General features: G+C 34.7%; 1 protein-coding gene across 3 annotated transcripts in view; it reads right to left on the bottom strand.

Moving 5' to 3' along the window:
- The window catches only part of LOC112637196 (alpha-tocopherol transfer protein-like), a 59,901-nt gene that overhangs the window by 17,688 nt on the left and 32,180 nt on the right, over positions 1-10,033 (bottom strand). The window lies entirely within an intron of this gene.

Here is a 10,033-nt window from a genome sequence, read left to right as displayed (position 1 = left end):
ATGGTGAAAAAATATCTATAAATTAGAATAATAATAACCATATCCCGATAATATCAATATATTTTACTAATATTGTTATATTGTAATACTTTTTACGGAGTGTTTAATAATTAATAATTTGATTTAATTAATTTTAATTTATATTGTTACATACGTAATATGCATATAACCTGATTAATTTTAAGTTTTAATTATATGTATACATTGCACATAGAAAGTGAACTATATAATGTAAATATATGAAATATTGACAAATCATGTAAAACAATTTGTATGCAAAAATATTTTTTCTTAATAAAAATAATAAAATGTTACATAAATATGTTATATAAAATATATCAAAATACATAAAAAATATATATGTTGTACATAAAACTAATTAAAAATTAAATAAAACTAAAAATGTTCATTAATGTCCTTCACGAAAAATATTCATAATTATCTTTTGAATTAAAATATCTAAAATAAAAGATCTTTCGCAAGTTAATATATCATATTAAAACACTATACACAGATCACTTCTAAAAAATTATTATTTTTAATTTTAAATTAAACTTTTACAATATTTATTATTAAAAGTAATATAATAATTATGATCAAAGATAAAATTGAGTTATATTTAGCTAAGACGAAATCGATTACGTTAATTTAGACCTTATTTTTTAAAATTTTGAAAAAGTTTTACTTATGTATAATAAAATAAAAATATATATAAAGATGTATGTTGAAACATTTTCTTTTTCTGATTTTAGAACATACAAAAATAACGAAAAAAAATAATATAAGTTATATGCACATTTTCGACACACATTTAACATTTTTTTAATGTGTGAACATTTTGCGATAATTGATATATTATTCATCTCTATAAATAAAACTACAAAAAAATCACAAGACACAATTAATTAAAAAATATATATATATAATAATTCGCTATACCTCTTTTCGAAATAATGACTTATCTTTTTACTCTTCGAGATGTCCCTCGTTAGCTTTCTCAGCTATTCCGGGGCCTCGAATTCTTTCTGTATTTTGTGAAGAAGACTGCGGAAATTATGAAGAAGCTGGCCAGATCTCACTTTCTGGGTATTCACTTCTTCTATTTCCTTCTTCTTCCCAAATGGACAGATCAATGCAATCATCGATTTCTCGATATTTACCGTGCCAGGGTCACAGAACAAAAGAAGATGAGCAGAGACGAGGCTCTCACACTTCGATCATTATAGATTGGTATGCGCATTATATTAGTTAAACATTTGCATGCGTCAAATTGAGGGAAACAAACTTTGCCTTTAATGGCGGCAGTTCAAATTTAATTATCACTTGTTACAATATTTCCCCTTTTATACAACACACTAGTGATGTGTGGAGTGTAAAGTAATCGTCAATAACTAATTCAAATTAGCTTACGGCTATGTCACATACCAATACGTCAAACATTAATTACAATTTAGCTGATCCTATGAAGATATTTTCGTTATTACATCATTCTACGTATCATTCATACCTTTCACACATATATACATCAATATTACTAATAAAAATATACACACACACTTACTGGAATCATCGTTAACAATAATTCAAAAATAGTTTAGAGAGAAACCAAACACATACATAATATTATGTTTTCTTACTTTTTGGAACATTATTTTTATCACTGTAATATTTTCGGAGATTGCGACGATTATAAATACCTATTTCCCTTTATTCATTTTGATGATCAACTAATAAAAACGCATTTTCATGAATATACTGAATTATTTTATATGAATCTTCAAAAAGATGAAAAAATTCATCAACTATGTTGTTACGTCCAGGCCCGAGGAAGGATGGGCCGAAGGAAGGGCGTAACACGTGTATCCCGAGAACAGGTGCCTTAAGGGCAAGTGTCTCGGGTCGAGCGAGCTTGCGGGTGAGCCAAAGATATAGGTCAACGACCACAAGAGTCGATTTTACGCCGATTTTACGTCAATTTTATTTCTGGTCCAAATGCCCGCTCGTCGGTCCTCTTTTCGGTAAAGGAACTTAATCCTTTTTACCCGGGACGGGACCAAGTGCGATTCAGGAGCGTGGGTAACGAGGGGGGGGAATGAATTGATTAAGTTGAAAGAAATAAAATTAATTAAATTTATTGTACATTTTAAAAAGATAAAATTTACATAAACATTTTAATTATTTGTTATTCTAGCACAATATTAAGTGTGATTGTCTGTATGTTTGTGGGTACATTAAGCATGATTGTGTGTGTATGTGAGACGGGGTGAGGGGGAGGAACTTTGAAGATGAAAGAAAAGACTTACTATTTGATAAATCGTGGACAAATCGAATCGAATTATCGCTGGACCCCCCTTGGCGTTGAGGATGGCGAGATTTTGATAGTTGATGAAGACGGTGGTTGCTGCTTGGCCCCCTTGGTGTAGGTTTTTGCACTGACTCGATATGAAAGTTGATGTGTCTCGAACTTTTTGAGTGCGTATATGAACGCCTGAGTCAATGAATGAATTTCTGAACGAATTTTCCTCTCGAATTTTTCTGCGTGTACGAATATTTCTGACTGTACGAATTTGTTCAGCTGTATGAATATTTCTGACTACGAATTTTTCTGACCCTGAGTTGTTCGAAGTTCGCGCTTATATATCGTTTTAAATTACCCTCTCCTAGCGTGAGGAATAAGGGAGGTTGACGAATAGAAATCTTTGTTAGATTTCCATGGCCTCCTCTCTGCCCCTACTTATGAGCATTTTAGTACAAATGTAACAAATCAGAATTTTATTACATTCGTTCGCGAATAGGAGAGCATCTTCCAAAACGGGGGATTTAGGATTCTCAGATCGCACAAGGGATGACTGTTACTACCCTCTTGCGATATTCGGTCACTCACGTTTTATGATTAGTTTCTTTTATTTTTTGATTTTATGAGTTTTAAGAAAATATCAAATTTGTTTGACTGAATGCCGCTTTATTTAGCCGGATGCTACTTTTATAGCCCGTTAATATCCGATTGTTATTTTAGGTGTACTGAGAATCCTGCTTTAATTTAGCTATTATTATCGGCTCTGGAAATCGTGCACATGTGCACCGGGTACGGGAAAGAAAAGAATCGTGAATTCCCCTGGACGTAACACCCCCGGCGTTAGACAAATGTTGGGGATGTAAGACACAACATTTGCAGATGGAATTGTCTCGATTCTTTTCTTGCCATTGAATTTTGTAACTTAATATTTGGGTGTCTCTTCGGAGTCGTGCCTGTCGCTATTGTGTGTGTGTATTTGTTATTAATACGCTACTAATTCTATTATTAAAATCGTTGCGCTATCGATTTTATAATGCGAAAGTGGAACTTCATTTTGTTATTATTATTAATACTTTAGTCGCTTCTTAGCGCAAAAAAAAAGAAAAAGAGAAGGAGAGAAAAGGAAAAAAAATTTTTCTCGTTTCTTTTTTTATAATTTAAACTACCTGATCATCAGTAGCAAGACAATGCCAGGCGCTCGGGCCGGGTTTGATGTAAGGTCTCCCCTTTTTTTATTCTTCTACCCATCTGGTGGTCACAGGGCGTCCCCATCCTTTGACCAAGTACGTCATGTCAATGTACAGATATTCTTCCAGGCAGTACAGGCATGCCCATGCGGGGCTGACTCGTAATATAATGCTGCTACAGATCGTACAAGTTGTTTGATGGTCGGCTGAGCTTTTATGGACCAAACTATGTGGTGGTATTAACATGTACTGTTATCTGTAGTCCAGTGGTATTGCCACAAAGCATTCCTTGCAGACCTTATGATAATTGATAACATCTTGAAAAACGTCGTCTCTTGTTATGGTGACGCATCGGAGTTCAACTAGGTTGCTATAATCATTGTGATTTGTTCTTTGCCCGTCAAGGAATTGCATTTTTTTTTTGGGGGGAGACCCCGTGAGAAAAAAAAAGGGGGGGAATAATAACTGGCTTTCCTGATGATCAAGCGATATGCATTAATAAGAGAAAAGCAGTTCCACTTTCGCGCTCCTTAGAGTGCTAAAAGAAAAGAATATCAGTCTTATGTAATATTTATATTCTAACATTTATAATTTTCGTATAGTATGTACTTATGTGTTTGTATATGTATATGTAATCATTCTTTTTTCTGTTAGATATAAATATTCTACTTGAGTAAATACAATTTTTTTTTTTTTTTTTTTTTTTTTTATTAATTAATTATATATATATATATATATATATATATATATATATATATATATATTTATTTGTCTACTAACATAAGAATGATTATATAGTAAGATAATAACTAATAATATGAAATAATGCTTAATAATGTATGGAATGTGTTCCATCGTTTTTATACGGTTGGAATTACATTTACGGCTACACTAGTACTAAGTTGAGCGTGACCTAATAAAATAAGTGCGTCGCGAAGAGAATATGAAGTGGTCGCAGGTATGCCTTCTACGTTTAATTTAACCAGCGCCGTCCCTTCATTGAGGGGGCGGACTATATGGATCCATCCCTTTCGTCCTTCGAGAAGTAGTCGGCAGAGATCCTTGGTTTCTTTGGGCCAGGCTCGGGCGTTCTGGACAGGACCGGTGTAGGCTAAACCACAGGTTATAGTTTGCCAAGATAACTCCTTGAATCTGTCCTCCAGAAGGTAGACATCGCACATACGCCTCCAGATTGATCGGCCCCAGTCCCCTAGGCTGATTTTGACCATCCAGTTCGTCCTATTAATTCTTTTTATAATGCCCCGCCGCCAGGCTTTACAATCCTTTATTACGATGGCCATGTTTTCTTTAAAATCTTCGGGCCAGATGTGTAGATAGGTGGCTTTCCTGACCATCCTGAATTCTAATTCTTCCTCTAATTCTTTTAAATCCTTCTCGCCGTTTCTCAGTTGAACGCAGAAGAGAAGCGGTGACTCCACCTTGACTATTGTTACGTCTAAGCGTCCTCGTGTTAAGAAGTTCGTTTCGATGCACTTGATCTCCATTTTTCTTTATTCTGTAGAATATTTAAAATGGCTTGATGTGTGAAATTCGTAAGCGATTAGGATGTACTATTCGACTATTTTTCTTTATCTTTATTCTTATATTATTTTTGTTAAGAAGTTCTAAAACCTCATGCTGTCCGGTATATTGATCTCCGAATTTACCAGGTTTAGGACCTTTTAATAAAAATACTTGGTCTCCAGGCTTGAAAGTCTGTGGATTTATTTTCTTGTCATAATGATCTTTTGATTTAGTTTTTGCTTGGATAACATTATCGCGAGCATTTCCCTGAATAGCGTGAAGTTGTGTAACGAGATTTACTAAGTATTCATCGTAGCTTGCTAGTTTATCTTCTGAAGTAAGAGGTTCGTTGGATGGAATTCTTGCTATTTTGCCAAAAACTAATTCGTATGGAGTATGTTTAGTTGCTTCATGTACGTTAGTGTTATAATTGAACATTGCAAGACCAACCCATCTGTCCCACTGTTTTTGTTCATTCGCATATTGTTTTAAGTATTCTCCTAATGCATGATGAGATCTCTCCAAAGATCCGTTTGATTGAGGGTGGAAAGCTGTTGTTCGAAACTTGCGAATTTTGAATAGTTTAGCAATCCTTTTTAGTAATTCGCTAATAAAGTTTCGTCCTTGATCCGTTAATATTGCTTTTAATGCTCCGAGCACACAAATGAATCGATCTACGAAAGCTTCTGCGATGGTCTCGGAAGTCTGATTCGGTAGCGGTATTCCCATACAATATTTCGTTAATTGATCCTGTAGCGTTAAAATATATTCGTTGCCTCTCTCGGTTTTCGGTAATGGTCCTACGATATCCATAGCGACCTTGTCGAAGGAAGATCCTGGTGTGTCTGTAATTATCATAGGCTGTTTAGTTTTGACTCTAACGAGTTTTTTGAGTTGACATTGTAAACATTGCTGGATGTATCTTTGAACGTCGGCTTTCAAGTTCTCCCAATAATAGTTATGTTTTATTCTGTTGTAAGTTTTTATAACGCCACGGTGTCCTCCTGTGGGTAAGCAGTGCATCTCTCCAATAATGACAGTTCGTAAATCTTTAGGTGGATATTTGACTAATCCATTACATATAATCAATTTAACGGGTATATTAACGAATGTTGACAGAAGTTGTGATTTAATATTATTCCATGGTACGTTATTAATTGTTTCCGTTTTTGCAATACTAATTGTTTCTAATTTTAAATCTTGAATGATATCGTGTAGATTATTTACGGTGGTTGATATTTGGTTTAAGGTCATTGTAGGACCCTCCTGTTGTCCTTCTATAATAGGCAGAGCTATGTGGTAGTAGTTTTTATATTTTATGGCCTTAGGTTTGCCTAGAGCAAGGGACCCAAGACTTGGAAGGCTATTTCGCTCGAAGAGTTTTTGTGAGCCTGAATCTAAAGGTTTTCCGTTGATGTCAACAAAATACATTACGTTATCTTTTCGTAAAAATAATAATTCGCGACTTTCTATGACATTACTTTTGTTTTCGATAAATTTTGTCCTTGCTTTCCGTAAATTTAGATTGATAATTTCTTCTTCGTCTTTTTCTTCTTCTTCTTCTTCCTCTTTATCTTCGTCCTTATCTGGCGGATCTGTTCTTCTTTCGATATCTTGAACATTTTTACTTTGTTCCTTTTGATTTATAGTTTGGCTTCGGGTTTGTATTCGATCGCGTTTAGGTAGTGGTGGTTCATTTTCTTCGGTAGATGATGTGGCATTAGTATGGTCATAAAACGGTTCATCTGTTTCAGTGTCTGAAAGATATAAATGAAAATCTTCGTCTTCGCTTTCTCCCTCATCGTCGGATTCTTCTAACATCCTAGAAATTTTCTCTGCATCTTGCGAATTATTAGGATTCAGCGGCTTATCTTTTATAATATTACATTTTGCTTCCATGAGATTTGCAGGATTCCGTGATAATGCGTCTGCATTTACATTAGTTTTCCCAGCTTTGTATACAACATCATAATCGTACTCTGCTAGTTTCAGTCTCCAGCGTAATATTCGCATGTTTGCGTCTTGTGCATTCTTGAACCACGTTAAAGGTTTATGATCAGTAACTAAAGTAAATTTTCTTCCGTATAAGTATGGTCTAAAATGCTTTACGCAATAAACTATGGCTAGGGTTTCTTTTTCATAAGTGTCATATTTTACTTCGTTATCTGTTAGAGTACGTGATGCGTATGCGATTGGTCGGTCCCTGTTTATTTCTCCTTGTGATAGGATTCCGCCTATGGCTATTCCTGAAGCATCTGTAGTCAATATGAATGGTTTCGAGAAGTCGGGATATTGTAATACAGGTTCTTCGCATAACTTTTGTTTCAAGATTTGAAATGATTCTTCTTGTTCGGATGTCCATTCGAAATTTGTGTTGTTTTTTAATAAAGACGTTAGCGGTTTAGCAAATTTAGAGAAATTGGATATAAAACGTCTGTAGTATCCGGCAAGTCCTAGAAATTGTTTAAGGGTTTTCGGCGTTTTCGGTCTCGGAAATAATTTTACAGCTTCTAATTTTTTGGGATCTGGTTTTACTCCATCTTTGCTAATTACGTGTCCTAAATATGTTACTTCCGATTTCAGAAACTCGCACTTGTCAGGCTGTAGTTTTAAATTAGCTCTTCGAAGACTTCTATTAGAGCGTTGTATTTTCTTTCATGTTCTTCTAATGACTTGGCATAAATAACTATGTCATCCATATATACAAATAATTCTTCACCCTGTAGTCCTGTCAATACTAAATCCATTAAGCGTTGAAAAGTAGCCGGAGCGTTTTTTAAACCGAAGGGCATTCTATCGAATTCGTAATGTCCGAAAGGAGTTGTAAAGGCGGTTTTATGACTGTCGACCGGATCCATTTTTATTTGATGAAATCCGGATGCGAGATCGCATATGGAAAAATATTGCGCTCCTCCTAACTGATCTAATATATCAACAATATTAGGTAGTGGGTAAGAGTCTCCAATAGTTTTTTCGTTTAAGGCTCGAAAATCGAGAACCATCCTCCAGCGTTTATTTCCTTTAGAATCGTCTTTCTTAGGCACGATCCATATGGGCGTATTGTAAGGCGACTGCGAGTGTTTCACTATGCCTCCCAGTAGGAGGTCCCCTACCTGCTTGTTTATTTCTTCTTTATGTATTTGCGGAAATCTATATTGCCGAGTATTTATCGGGTGATCATCGGTAGTCGTTATCTGATGTTGCAGAACGTGAGTTGCGGTTAAATTTTCTCCGGGAATGTGGAAACGATCTTGGCTATTTGCTATTAATTTTGTTACGTTTCCCTGTTCTTTTTCATTTAAATGCTCTAATCGCAATAAGTCGATAATTTTAGAGAGTCGATCTTCCTTAGTTTCCTCGGAAAGTACCAAGCAATGATGCGGCTCAGAAGTTGTAATGTCAATCTCGTGTTTAGATTTATGTTTTCTCGTAAATTCATCTATTATTTCTTGAGATTTATTACATAAGGACGTAGAAAGTTTCGAAGACGGCTTATTCTTGTGATTAATTTTCCGAGAATTTTCGGTTTTTCTAATGTTCGAATTAATTTCTTGAGCCTCTTGGACGAGGTCTTTTATTATAACATAGGAGGTTTCTAGTTTATTATTATCGTTTTTTCTTGTAAATAATCCATCCTTTGGAGATGTAAAGTCTAGAGAGGATAAAGAACTTCTTTCCTTTTTAGGATAAGGTGTCGATTTTCGTAGTGAGGTTTGGTAACCTCCCTCTTTGCAATCGACGGGGCTGGAATTTTCTGACGAGGTTTGGAAACTTCCCTCCGAAATTCCAGAATTAATTTTTTCTAAAGAGGTTTGGTCATTTCCCTCGGAACTGGAATTTTCTGAAGAGGTTTGGAAACTTCCCTCCGAAATTCCAGAATTAATTTTTTCTAAAGAGGTTTGGCAATTTACCTCGGAACTGGAATTTTCTGTCGAGGTTTGGAAACTTCCCTCCGAAATTCCAGAATTATTTTTTTCTAAAGAGGTTTGGTAATTTACCTCGGAGCTGGAATTTTCTGTCGAGGTTTGGAAACTTCCCTCCGAAATTCCAGAATTATTTTTTTCTAAAGAGGTTTGATAATTTCCCTCTTCAGGGATTGTTAAATTATTCGAATTTTTATTTGTATAAGTTTTATTTCCTCCTTTAATTTTGTTTCTTTTATTTTGATTCATCCTTTTTTGTTTCGTATTTTCAAGTGTTTCGTCTTCGTTTCTTTCTTGGATTTTATTACCGATTTCAGCATCTTCATTGAGAATAATATTATCATAGATTCCGAAAGCATCTTCATTTATGAAATTAGTTCGAGTTTCGTCGATTTTCCTGGAATCCTTCAATGATCTTGTTGATTTTTCCTTGTCGAATGTTGCAATGTTCGAATTATGGTCATCGAATAATTCGTCTAATGGTTTTAAATGTAATGTCGGCACACGGACTTCCACCTCTTCATCTAGAGTGCTTATGATATTCAAATAAGCCTTTCCAGAAACGTTTTCCACTATTGTATCCCCTAGATAAATTCCGTGCTCTACCTTTAACTTCGGTATGTATCCTATTTTTATTTCAGGATTGATTATTCTTACATAAAATAATGACTCGGATCTTGGTTGTACGGTAATAGTTTCGGGGGAGGAGAAAGGCACATTAATTCCAGAAATGTTTAGATGTCCCTCCGCGTAATCTATTTTTGAAGAAGTTTGCTTGAAGAAATCATTTCCAAGTATTCCGGATTGTGGAATCGGAAAGTCGTCGGATACAATGTGAAAAGATACAGATATTCCGAAAATTGTTAACATAATTTCTCCGAGTGTGTAAACAGGATAATTATTTATACCATTTAATTTTTTTAAAAAAAATATGTTAGGGGGACCAAATTGTCTCCTAAAACTTTTCCCCCTGTAACCATTTACCCACACGGCGGCCCCCACATTTTTTTTTTTCCCACACCCAATTTTTGGGGGTCCCCCGGGGAAAAAAAAAAAAAAAAAAAAAAAAAAAAAAAATTTTTTTTTTTTCTTTTTCCCCCCTC

Source organism: Camponotus floridanus, unplaced genomic scaffold (assembly GCF_003227725.1).
Source record: "Camponotus floridanus strain SB8 unplaced genomic scaffold, Cflo_v7.5 scaffold142, whole genome shotgun sequence".
NCBI lineage: Eukaryota > Metazoa > Arthropoda > Insecta > Hymenoptera > Formicidae > Camponotus > Camponotus floridanus.
The sequence above is the reverse complement of the archived record's forward strand: the minus strand, read 5'-3'. Positions and strand labels throughout refer to the sequence as shown.